This window comes from Mauremys reevesii, unplaced genomic scaffold (assembly GCF_016161935.1).
Source record: "Mauremys reevesii isolate NIE-2019 unplaced genomic scaffold, ASM1616193v1 Contig92, whole genome shotgun sequence".
Taxonomy (NCBI): domain Eukaryota; kingdom Metazoa; phylum Chordata; order Testudines; family Geoemydidae; genus Mauremys; species Mauremys reevesii.
Window position 1 is genome coordinate 273,289 of NW_024100909.1, and position 13,230 is coordinate 286,518.

A 13,230-nucleotide genomic window follows, 5' to 3' on the forward strand; every position below is an offset into this window, starting at 1 on the left:
TCATGCCCCAGCCTTTGTGACACCCACCCCCCAACTCCTTCCCGGGGCTCTAGCTGAAGCCAGAGCATTGGCCTGAGTGGCCAAGAAGAGGTTCTAGCCCTGAAGGCAGCAGGACTTGCAGCACAAAGTGAGCACAACCACGAGGGGACTCAAATCCTGAATCATCCGATCCACAGGGAGATGCCTTATCCTTTAGGCCACATGATGAGGGGGTCTAAGCTCTTCTTTGGAAAAGCCGGACACTGTGTTTCTCAGGTCATCTACTGAGCGGGGCTGAGACGCTCTGGGCACAATAAGTCGAATTCCCAGCGAGATGTGAGACTTAATTCTCTGGAGCCAGGTGCAGGGCTTTGGCAGGGAGGCTTAGGTACGGGGGACTGGGGTGCAGCGGATGGACCGGCTGTCTAGATACAGAGATTTAATTGCACTGAGGCACAGGAGGGAGGAGGAATCCTGCTGATGGTCAGTGGCTGTGCAGAAAAAAGGGTGTTGATTCCCCCATCCTAAATGGGCTGGTTGGCTTGACTCTTCTCTCTGCTGCAGAGCATGGTGGGGACTGCAGCTCACCCCTCGTGGGGCAGGAGAGCACAGATGCAAGGTGCTGGGCTCAAATGCACCTGGAGGGCAGCTCCAGTGGGGTGGGGCAGGGCCTGTGGTTTACGTTCTGCGTTGCCTGGTGCTGGGCCATTGCACAATCCCCAGCCACGCCGCACAGCGCACCCCGAGAGGAGGTGGGGGGCCAAGCAGATGATCGAGCATGAGGGGGAGAGGATGTGTGGTTGGGGGGAGGAAAAGCCTTGGGCTGCACTGGGGGAGCGCAGAGCAGGGGTGAGACCCCAGAAACCTGCAGCAAAGGGATGGACAGGTGGGGTGGGTGGATAGAAAAGGCAGTGAGCCTAAAAGGGGAGTGGGGGCTAGTGGTCAGAACAGGGAGGGGGCTGGGTGCTAGGACCTCTGGATTCTAGCCCTGGCTCTGGGAGCAGAGGTGGGTCTAGAGGTGGGAGCAGGGGGACTGGGAGCATCTTCTTAATTCACAGGGTAGTTCTCTTCCCAGCTCGTGCGAGGGCGGGAAACGCCACCAGCCCCATTTCCTGGATGGGAGAACTGAGGCCCAGAGAGGCTGAGTGATGTGCCCAAGGACACTCGGGAAGTCTGTGGCAGAGCACAGCATGTTTCTCCCCCTCCCTTCCCAGAGTCTGGCCTGTTACTGGGTGGTGTAGGGTCTCAGGAGGAGCAGTGTGAGGGCGGGGTCTCGGGTGAATGGGTGGTACAGGGGTGGGGTCATAAGGGGAAGGGGCAGTGTGGGGGCGGGGACTCAGGGGGAAATGGGCAGTGTGGCATTGGGGCTTGGGGGAAGAGGCGCTGTGAGGGCGGGATCTCGGGGCAAAGGGGAAGCATGTGGGTGGGCTCTCGGGGGAAGGGGCGATGCAGGGGCAGGGATTAGAGGGAACAGGTGGTGTAGGGGTGGGGTCTCAGGGCAGTGTGAGGGCGGAGTCCCAGGGGAAGGGGCAGGGCAGGGGCAGGGTCTTAGGGGAAAGGGAAGCTCAAGGGTAGGAACTTGGGGAAAGGGGCCATGTGGGGTGGGCCCTTAGGGAGGGTGTATTGGGGGCAATGCGCGAGTGGGGAGTCGGGGAAGGGGCAGAGTGAGGGTGGGGTGCTGGGGAAAAGAGGCAATGGGAGGGTGGTGCCTTGGAGGATGGGGCAGGGCAGGACTTCAGGGAAAGGGGCAGGGATTAGGGGGAACAGGCGATGTGAGGGGGGACCTCGGGGTTAGGGGCAGCGTGAGGGCAGGACCTCGGGGGAAGGAGGCAGGGCTTTGGGGGCGGGCACAGCGGGGGTGCAGGGGCTGGGCTTTGGGGCGGGCACAGCGGGGTGCAGGGGCTGGGCTTTGGGCGGGCACAGCGGGGTGTGCAGGGGCGGGGCTTTGGGGCGGGCACAGCGGGGCTGGGGGCTGGGGAAGGACTCATTCAGTCCAGGGGCGGGTCTGTCTGGGGGTGTCACTGTCCCTGCAGCGGGTGTTTAGAGCCGGGCTCCCCCGGGGCAGGGGGCGGGGCTGGGGGCAGCGGGAGTCGGGGGGTGACACGCGGCCGGTGCCTGGGCCCGCTCACACCCAGCGACCAAGGGGCGCCGGGAACATCCCGCGGGGCGGACACAGGGATCCAGCCCCCGGGCAGAGCCAGACCCGGCCCCGCCCTGACCAGCCGGGGGGAGGGGGGGGCGAATCGGCGCAGCACGTGCCTACGCCGGGCAGCTTCAGACCCTGCACCGGGGGGGCGGGGCCGGGGCTCTCTGGGGGCGGGGCGGGGATGAGGAGTTGTGGGGGGGAGGTGTCAGGCTGACCCAGGGACCCGCCCTCACCTGGGCTGGAGAGGACTGCGGCGCCCCGGGGCAGGCTGGGAGTTGTAGTTCCTGGCTCGTCTCACAGCGGAGGTGACGGCAGGTTGCTCGGGCAACGCGCCCCCTCCCGGTGCACTCTGGGAAGCGTAGTTCTCTCGCTCTCTCTCTTACACGCGACCTTCTAGTGGAGGAGGGGCCGTAACTCGTCACTTCGCCCCTCCCCGCTCGCTGATTGGCGGAGAGAGCGCGGGACAGAGACTCGGCGCGTGGGGGAAGGCCCCGGTTCCCTCGCCCCAAAGCTTCGCTCCCCCCAGCTTGGGCGCGCGCTGCGGCCGTTGGGATTCGAATCCCGCTCGCGGCCAGGGGCGGTCCCGGAGCGGGGGAGGGGGCTGGGCTGCTGCGCTCTGTCCTCTCTTTATGCAGCCCAGGTGGTGGGGAAGGTGACCTGGAGGCAGGGAGCCCCGATGTCGCTCCTTGCTCCCCCCTCACAGCCCCCTAGGGGGGCACAGCCCAACATTGGGGGGAGCAGTAGCTACATATGCGAGTTGCACTTTAATGATACAGAGATTGCACTAAAGCACTTTATATTTCACAGTGTAAATATTTGTAATAAAACTATATATAGTGAGCACTGTACACTTCGGATTCTGTGTTGTAATTGAAATCAATATATTGAAAATGTAGAAAAACAAAATATAATACCGTAATTTTAAATTAGTATTCTATTTTTAATGGTGTGATTAAAACAGATTAATCATGATTTTTTTAAAGCTAATTGCATGAGTTAACTGCGATTAATTGCCAGCCCTAAATTTGAATTTTTCTGTCCCATGCAGGACAAGCTAGAATATCTGTGTGCAGGGAAAGAGCCTGGGGGGAATTGTGCTGGGAAATTATTTCCTGTTCTGACATGTCCCCAGTTGCCCTTTTTGCCCTAACAGGCTGCAGCGCAACATCCATGTTTTGCTCCAGCTCATTCCATCCTCCCAGGGGCAGGGGAAGGGAAATGGCTGCAGTGGAGCCAGTTGAGGGAGGGATTATCAGGGAGTTGCTGGCGGGTTCCCTTGGCGGGGAGAAAGGGCAGTAAATACATAGGGGGTGGGAACTTCCAGGGAGGTTGGTCTGGGTGGGAGAGGGCAGGAAATCCCCAGGGTGGGGGACAGGGTGTGACAAACCTGCTGGGATTTGTTTACTGTGAGGCTCCAGCATTTCTCAAATGTGGCCACCAGGGTCTTTTATTGTGGCCACAGCCTCCTGGGTTGTAATTGAGGGAGTGCGATGGGGCTCAGGCTTCAGGCTTCTGCTCTGGGATGGTGGGCGGCAGGCTCAGTCAAGATACATGGAACGTAGGCTGGGTGGGGATAAGTCTGTGTAACTCATCCAGTTATTGATATACATGTGACTCAAATATTACCAATCTGTGTTTCCCCCACACACACAAAACCCCCCAACCAACCATCTCCCAAACAGACCCTCAGTCTGGAAAGCATTTGTCTCTCATGTTGTTGAAAAGACTCAAAGCAAACAGAAGAATCTCAGCTTTTAAAACAATCCTCTAGCAAGACAAAGAAACTTACATCTGTAGACTCAGAAAGCACTCCCAAGATATTTTAACAATATGTTGTCATGAAGAAACCAAAGTGCTAAAGAGGCCTGATTTTTTTAACTACTTTAAAAAAATCTTCTCAAATCAGCATCTTTAGAGTGAAACTTTTTCTGCTTTTCTAACCAGACAGTTTTCCCCAAAAGGAGAAGCACTGGTCCTGGAGACACTGCAATACCAGGTCAATGCATAGGGTGGACAGAGCAAGCTCCTATTCCATCCCCTTGTTTCAAAAATCAATTTAATATACAGTCCTCAAATAAAGGACCTATCAGATATTAAACTCATAAGAACTGACACTACGCTTGATCTTAGCTCCAAGGAGCCGAGAAGCGATGCTGAGAGTCTCGGATGCTAGGCAGCTGCTCTTCCCCTCTGCTTTCTACTTCAGCACGAGGAGCTCCCAGACACGCACCAAACACCATTCCCGACACTTGATAACTAGGTAACTCGAAGCATAGGCGACAGGTTTGTATAATTTTTGGTGGGGCCCAAAATGGTGGTGCCCCCCTGCTCCCGCCCTGTAAGCTGATATAAAATGAAGCTACAACGTGTCAGTGCCACAAGATTACAAGGGTCAATTAAAAGTGGAAAGTCAGAAGCAGCACTTGCCTACTTCAATATACAGTATTATATTTTGTTGCACCTGTTGTGATGAAGTGGGAATGTTCTTAATATTTTCTCTGAATACTGTGTGGGTGCCTCAGTTTCCCCTGCAAGATGCCAACTGAAGGTGTTGGGGACAAAGAGATCAGGTGGCCTCCCTGTCCGGAAGAGACACAGAGGCCAGAGGAGGGAGTGTCAGTTTGGAGCTGGCTGGGAAATGGGAGAGACCCAGAACTTGGGTCTGGGCTCCCCACCCCCCAAGATGGACCTGACAGAGGGGTTCTGTTTTCTGTACCAACAATCTCTGTTTAAACTGTGTTCCCGTCATCTAATAAACCTTCTGTTTTACTGTCTGGCTGAGAGTCACATCTGACTGCAGAGTTGGGGGTGCAGGGACCTCTGGTTGCCCCAGGACCAGCCTGGGCAGACTCGCTGTGAAAAGTGCATGATGTGGAAGGGCATGCTGAATGCTCCGAGGTCAGACCCAGGAAGGTGTAAGCTTCTTGCCCTGGAGACAGTCTGCTCAGAGAGGAGGCTCCCCCAGAGTCCTGACTGGCTTTGTATGGAGTTGTTCCAAAGCATCCCAGCATCCCCTTCCACACCGTGCACTTCTCAGAAGTCTGCACAGGCACTGACACTCCCTCCTCTGGCCTTTGTGTCTTTTCCAGGCATTAGGAGGCCACCTGATCTCTTTGTTCTCCAACACCTTCAGTTGGCACCTTGCAGGAGTGTGGCCCAGGCCATCAGTTGCCCGGAGACAGGGTTGCGGCCATTCTCTGTGCAGACGGCATCACACTGGCCCTCTAGGGCTCTACAACAATCACACCCCCTTATCATGTTAGGGATGACTAACATGAATTTTAGTTATAAGCTGGGGACGCACCAGTTGGAAGTAACGGAGGAGGAGAAGGACCTAGGAGTCCTGGTTGATCGTAGGATGACTATGAGTAGGCAATGTGATGTGGCCGTTAAAAAAGCTAATGCGGTCTTGGGATGCATTAGGCGAGGTATTTCTAGTAGGGATAAGGAGGTGCTAGTCCCGTTATATAAGGCATTGGTGAGACCTCATTTGGAGTATTGTGTGCAGTTTTGGTCTCCCATGTTTAAGAAGGATGAATTCAAACTGGAACAGGTACAAAGAAGGGCCACTAGAATGATCCGAGGAATGGAAGGCCTGTCGTATGAAAGGAGACTTGAGGAGCTCGGTTTGTTTTCCTTAACCAAAAGAAGGATAAGAGGAGATATGATTGCACTCTTTAAATATATCAGAGGGATAAATACCAGGGAAGGAGAGGAATTATTTCAGCTCAGTGCTAATGTGGACACGAGGACAAATGGATATAAATTGTCAGTCAGGAAATTCAGGCTTGAAATTAGACGAAGGTTTCTAACCATCAGGGGAGTGCAATACTGGAACAGCCTACCGAGGGAAACAGTGGGGGCGAAGGACCTCCATGACTTTAAGATTAAGCTAGATAAGTTTATGGAGGAGATGGTATGATAGGATAACGGGCTTAGTCAATAGGTCAATTAAGAGCCACACTGAAGTAAATAGTACAATGGGTCAATGATATGATATAACATTTTTCAAGAGGGTATAGCTGGAGAGTCTTGCCCGCATGCTCGGGGTTCAGCTGACCGCCATATTTGGGGTCGGGAAGGAATTTTCCTCCAGGGAAGATTGGCAGTGGCCCTGGAGGTTTTTCGCCTTCCTCCGAAGCATGGGGCAGGGGTCGCTTGCTAAAGGAGTGGGTGGAGCGGCTTATGTGGCCTGCATCTTGCAGGAGGTCAGACTAGATGATCATAATGGTCCCTTCTGATCTTGAATTCTATGATTCTATGATCCCACCAACTAGATCCTTGAGAAATGCATAGGGGAAACTGAGGCACCCACGCAGTATTCAGAGAAAACATTAAGAACATTCTCAGTTCGTAACACCTGTATACGACTAGTTATACACTTTAAAGGGTGTAAAATAATCAAGTATTGTGCTAAACACAATGATACTCCAAACTGACCACCAAATTTAAATTGAGTGTTTTTCCCCTCAAGTGAGGGCTCTGGGGTGGGGCTGGGGATGAGGGGTTGACAGTGCAGGAGGGTGCTCAGGGTTGGGGTGCTGGGGGTGCAGGCTCTGGGGTGGGGCAGGGCTGGAGATAAGGAACTTGGGGTGCAGACAGGCTACCCCAGGGCTAGGGCCAGAGAGGACCCCCCCCCTGGCAGCACACTCACTCTGCACCATGGTCACTGCACATGCTCCTAGGGCCTCTCTCAGCTCCAGAAAGCCCACTCGCCTCCCCTGTGGTGGGTACCGGGCAGGGGGTTGCCATCAAGTGTGGCCTCCCCTGTTGCTGACCCTCACCATAACCTCACTGGGGATGGGGGATGGGGCTGCCCCTTGCCCAGCGTGGGGCAGCAGTGGGGACTGCAGGGTGGTGGCTGGGGGGGGAACAGGGTGTCACAACATTCACCCAAGCCCCAGCTGCTCAAGTCTAGGGAGCCCCCATTCCCAATCTCCCCTGTGGTGGGTGGGTGGGTGCTGGGGGGCAGGGGGAACTGCCAGCACATGCGGCTTCCTTCTTCCCCTGCTGCAGCCTGCTGCCCCTCACCCTTGTCTCACTGGGGATGGGGCTGCCCCTTGCCCAGCACTGGGCAGGAGTGGGGCTGTGGGGGGAGGGGGCGGATCACAGGGTCAAACCTCACAGAAGCCCCAGCAGCTGCTCAGGTGAGTGAGGTCCACTCCAGATGTCCATCTCCTGGCCAGAGCCCCCCTTGGCATCTCCTCCAGGTGGGTGCTGGGGGGGGGGGCGGGAGAGAGGGCTCCCAAGCACGTGTGTGCCTCCTCCCCACTCCTCTCTCCCTCTCCCTCTCCCCCTCCCTTGGTGCTCCAACAGGCTGCCGGCCGCTGATCTCTATAGCCTTAGGCCAGGGGTCGGCAACCAGTGGCTCGCGGCTCGCCAGGGTAAGCACCCTGGCGGGCCGGCCCGGTTTGTTTATCTGCCGCGTCGGCAAGTTTGGCCGATCGCGGCTCCCACTGGCCGCGGTTCGCTGTCCCAGGCCAATGCGGGAGGCAGGAAGCGGCGCGAGCCGAGGGATGTTCTGGCCGCGGCTTCCTGCCTCCCGCATTGGCCTGGGACCGCGAACCGCGGCCAGTGGGAGCCGCGATCGGCCGAACTTGCCGACGCGGCAGATAAACAAACCGGGCTGGTCCGCCAGGGTGCTTACCCTGGCGAGCCGCGAGCCACCGGTTGCCAACCCCTGCCTTAGGCAGAAGCAGCTGCAGGCAGCCTGCAGCACAAGCAAGGGAGAGAGGCACTGGCTGGTTTTTTTTTTTCAGGCAGAGAAGCTCCAAGGTGGGGGGGCAGGGGACGCTCCAGGCAGGGCCAGGGGAGAAACCCAGCTCCAAATATTGGTGGAGCACAGCCCCCAGTCTTGAATATTCCTGGTGCTCAAGCACCTCGAGCCCATATAACCTGCTGCCCCTGGGTGGGGGCTTGGACCCAGGATGGACCAGCAGCCCCCTATCAGCTTCCCACTCCCCTAAATTCCCTGTGCAGCAGCTGCCTACAGTTCAGCTGTGTCCCTCCCCCCACTGCCATGTGCTGCTCCTGCCCTCTGCCTTGGAGCTGCTCCCCGAGACTCCTGCTTGCTGTGCTGGGGGGAGGGAAGGAATAGGGGGGGCTAATGTCAGGGTGTCCCCCTACCCCCTGCTCCTGCATCCCGCTTACCCCATCTTCCATAGAGCAGGACTCAGGAGGGAGAGAGCTTGCAGCAGCTGGGGTCTCAGCAAGCTGATCTAATTAACAAGGCAGTGTACTTAAGGAAAATGCGCATATCTCCCTCCATTCCCGCTGCCTTGCAGAGTGAGAGAGTTAACCCTTGAGGGCTCAGCCAATTGCTAGTTCATCATTTAGCAGCAAGGGAAATATCCCACCCTCTGACTCCTCTACCTCAACCAAGCTTCACAATCATCATCACTGTGTATCAGTATTAAATTGTTTGTTTAAAACTTATACTGTGTGTGTGTGTGTGTGTGTGTGTGTGTGTGTGTGTGTGTGTATACACACAAACAGTCTTGTCTGGTGAAAAATATTTCCCTGGAACCTAACCCCCTCATTTACATTAATTCTTATGGGGAAATTGGATTTGCTTAACATCGTTTGCTTAAAGTCGCATTTTTCAGGAACATAACTACAAGGTTAGGTGAGGAGTTACTGTATAGACTGCTAGTTGGAAAAGCGAGAGGGGAGAGCACAGACTGAGTGGTTAGGCTTTGTATACTGAATAAAAGGAGTTTTTTCAGTGTACCAGAAATCTAGTTATGAGGAAGGTTAGATATAATAGCTTTATTTAGAAACTTGCATAACGCTTAGGTGCAGATAGTCTGGTTTTCTTTTTGCTGGGATGGGTTTTGAGTAAATCATTAGTCTGCTTGGTTTCTTTCATAATCTGAAGTGGATTGAGCATCTAAATCCTTCTACTCCTCTCCTCTCCCCCTCAAATGTGAAGGGGAACAGCCTCAACCTTTTGTCTTATTCTGCTTTGTAGGAGAAAGATGCTCTATGTAAATAGTCATGATCCATTTAGGTTAATTCTTATGCTGAATGGCGGGTAGGAGAGGGTATAAATCATTGGAGACTCTTGCCCCACTCCCTGTGTGGCCTGTGTTTTTCTTTGTTTTAAAATGAGACTGTCTAGTTTTTATGTAAATATATTTGGGTGGTTTCACTCATATTTATAGTGCTATGAATTTCATGTGCTCTTGTCTCACAGCAGCCATGGGAGGGAAAGCCTGTGGCAATGGACTTTCCAAAATTATAGACTAGTGATTCTCAACTTGTGGCCCAATCGGCAGCTGCGGCTGATGTGGCATCCTCAGGGCCATACAGGTAGTATATAGTGTGTGGATTCTGCTCACATAACACAGAGAAAGTTGCCTATGCAGCTCACAATAGTAAATAGGGTCAGACCAGAAGATATCTTCTTTCCAAGTGGGAATTGTGCAGGGAGAAACAACAGACCTAGTGCAGCTGTGTTGCCACTGCCTACTAGCACTGAAATGGTTCAGAGTGCCTTGGGTCAAGTGGCACCAGTTCTAAAAGTAAGGGTGATCTAGTGCTGTGGTTCTCAAACAGGGGTATCCAATGGTCTTCCAGGGGGTACAGCAACTCATCTAGATATTTGCCTAGTTTTACACAGGCTACATAGAAAGCACTAGCAAATTCATAACAAATTAAAATTCATACATTGATTTGTTTATACTGTTCTCTATACTATACACTGAAATGTAAGTACAATACTTATATTCAAGTGATTTATTTTTATAAATATTGCATCTGATTATGTAAGCCAGTAGTTTTTAAGTGAGGTAAAACTTGGGGGTATGCAAGAGAAATCAGACTCCTGAAAGGGGTACAGGTGTCTCTAAAGGTTGAGAGCCACTGATTTAGTGCAGGTACCACCGGTAACATAGAACCCTGCAAAAACTTCTAGTGCAGATGAATTTGAGAGCAAGCCAGAGAGAAACAGCTGCGGAGCATGCTAGAAAGGGCTGACCTGTCCGCATTGTCTGTGCCTGACAGGCGGTCATGTGGTACGGAGGAGCCTGTGAGAGGTATCCCAAAGCAAGAGGGTTTGATTAGTTGCTAGGAGCTCCACATGCTAATCAGGAGGTGTGTGTCTGTAAATAGCGACATAAACATCTTCTAATGGACAGTGTTCTAAAGCTGCCTCGATTGTGCTTAATGAAATGGGAACCTGGTTTTAGATTTTTGGTCTTTAATTCTCTGGGGGTGAAACCTGTTGTATGAAAACATTCACCGTGGGAAGAAAGCTTGCGCACATTAGCCTGGATGTGTAGCCGAGCACAGGTTTGTTAAGACTGTACTTTCAGGGATCATTTCTATAGTTTGTAACTAGAGAAGTATGGTTGAAAGTGTCTGACTTTGCTAACCACGATGAGGAGTTAAAGTGTTCTTTTCTGAGCATGAAGTGAGTGGATAGTGGTGCTTTAATGCATCTGCTATCTGCTATTGATGAGTGTTCTTGTATTCCTTTTGGGAAATTGAGAGGAAAAAACCACAGACTGAGTGGTTAGTCCTTATAAAACAAGTTTAAAAATAAATGTTTTGGGTTTTTTTTCTGTTATCTGAATTTATTTAAAGCTTTTGTGCAGTTCTGTTTAGTAGCAAGTCTTAATTTGATTTGGTAGAATTTGGAAAAAAAAGTAAAGGTAGTGTGAAAATGGTATTTTAAAGGTTTCTAATTCAGTACTTACTGAAAGTTTTTTTTAAATTTCTTTATGCTGCTCTCTCTCTTTTTTTCTTGTAATCTATTTAAGAATTTAGGTAGGGTCCTGTGTCTGCACGTTCTCTTCCTTTTCCACTTGCTTCTCCGCTTCTCTCTTCTTCCCTTCCCATTTTTCAGGAAGCCCCTATTTTTTACTTCTCCTGCTCTGGCAGGGGGTATGCAGTTTGCTCTTGGCCCCAAGCCCATCAGACAATCCACACAGGATCTGAGAGTAGCTGTCTCTTGGCCGTATAGTGGGTAGAGGGTTCTAAAGCTGTCTCAGGGTATGTCTACACTATGGGATTATTCCGATTTTACAGAAACCGGTTTTTGGAAACAGATTATATAAAGTCAAGTGAACGTGGCCACACTAAACACATTAATTTGGCAGTGTGCGTCCATGTACCGAGGCTAGTATCAATTTCCGAGCATTGCACTGTGGGTAGCTATCCCATAATTCCTGCAGTCTCCCTGCCCATTGGAATTCTGGGTTGAGATACCAGTGCATGATGGGGCAAAAACAGTGTCGTGGGTGATTCTGAGTAAATGTCGTCAGTCAATCCTCCCTCCGTGAAATCAACGGCAGACAATCATTTTGCGCCCTTTTCCCTGGATTGCCCGGGCAGACGCCATAGCACGGCAATCATGGAGCCCGTTCAGCCTTTTTTTCACCGTCACTGTATGTCTACTGGATGGTGCTGACAGACATGGTACTGCAGTGCTACACAGCAGCATCCCCTTGCCTTTTGCAAATTAGCAAAGATAGTTGCCAGTCACAGTGTACTGTCTGCTGCTTTGCAAATTGACAATGACAGTTACAAGTTATACTGTACTATCAGCTGCTGTCATGGGTGCTCTTGGCCAGCCTCAGTGAGATCAGCTGGGGGTGCATGGACAAAAATGGGAATGACTCCCCAGGTCATTCCCTTCTTTAAGTTTTGTCTAATGGAAAGTCAGTCCTGTCTAGACTATCAGGAAAGCCAATTAAAGACCCAGACAGGTAAATGGTGGCTCCAGGTCAGAGCCCCAGACATCCAGCAGAAATTATGAGCTGCATGCCATTCTAGGGGATGCCCCTGCAACAACCCCACCCATTGCTTCTCTTCTCTCCCACCTCTCCTGGTCTACCGTTTGTGACGGAGCGGTTCTGGCGGGACCCAACTGAGAGTGCCAAATCAGGACCAATTGCTTAAACAGGGCAGTTACAGCCCTAGGCTGGGGTTTTTCCACCTCTAAGGCAAACCAAACCAGCCAGACAAAAAGGACTTTGGTCTCACCCCACTGGCTAACCACAAGTCACACAAGCAATTTCTTTAGATACTCCAGTCTCCCAGCATCACCACCAGTGCACTCGTCCTGGGGATGAATGGTTATGAAAACCAACACCCCAATAAAAGAAAAAGGTTTTCTCGATCCCAAAAGACCAAGCCCCAGACCCAGGTCAATATACACATCAGATCTTACCCACAAATCACGCTGTTGCCAATCCTTTAGAATCTAGAATCTAAAGGTTTATTTACAAAGGGAAAAAGGTAGAGAAGAGAGGTAGAATTGGTTAAATGGAATCAATTACATACAGTAATGGCAAAGTTCTTAGTTCAGGCTTGCAGCAATGCTGGAGTAAACTGCAGGTTTAGATTAAGTCTCTGGAACATCCCCTGCTGGGATGGGTCAACAGTCCTTCGTGCAGAGCTTCAGTTTGTAGCAAAGTCCTTCCAGAGGTTAGAACCAGGATTGAAGACAAGATGGAGATGAGGCATCAGCCTTATATAGGCTTTTCCAGGTGTAAGAACCTCTTTGTCCCCACTGTGGAAAATTACAGCAAAATGGAGTCTGGAGTCACATGGGCCAGTCCCTGCATACTTTGCTGAGTCACAAGGCGTGTCTGCCTTCTCTCCATGGGTTCATTGTGTAGCCAATGGCCCTTAATGGGCCATCAAGCCAGCTATGCAGGGCTGACATCAGCTTGTCTGGGACACTTCCCAGAGGCAGAGCATAAAACAAAATATAGACATTACAGAGCCAATACTTATAACTTCAACTACAAAATGATACACAGACATACAGACAGCATAATCATAACCAGCAACCCATAACCTGGTCTTAGACCCCTTATATGACCCCCTTTACTTAGGATTTGGTGCCACTACAGGACCTTGGTTGCAACCCATGTTCTATATGGTCCCCATTTATATCAATAATGTCACACCGTTATCCCCCATTTGTGTGATGAAGTAATAAAGAATGCATGAATTTGAAACAACACTGACTTTATTGCCTCTGCAAGTAGAGCTCAAAGGAGGGAGGGGAGGGCAGTCTCCAGCTACTATGATATTCCAGGCAGGACTGAATCTCCAGGAGACAAAGCTTAAAGAAGAGAATGACCTGGGAGTCA

General features: G+C 51.7%; 2 non-coding genes across 2 annotated transcripts; one reads left to right on the forward strand and one right to left on the reverse strand.

Moving 5' to 3' along the window:
* Positions 1-4,084: 4,084 nt before the first annotated feature.
* On the reverse strand, positions 4,085-4,277 carry LOC120395056. Its single transcript, XR_005592466.1, has one exon. It is a non-coding gene; the product is annotated as a U2 spliceosomal RNA (small nuclear RNA).
* A 6,147-nt stretch (positions 4,278-10,424) lies between these two features.
* On the forward strand, positions 10,425-10,641 carry LOC120395060. Its single transcript, XR_005592468.1, has one exon. It is a non-coding gene; the product is annotated as a small nucleolar RNA U3 (small nucleolar RNA).
* The last annotated feature ends 2,589 nt before the right edge of the window (positions 10,642-13,230 follow it).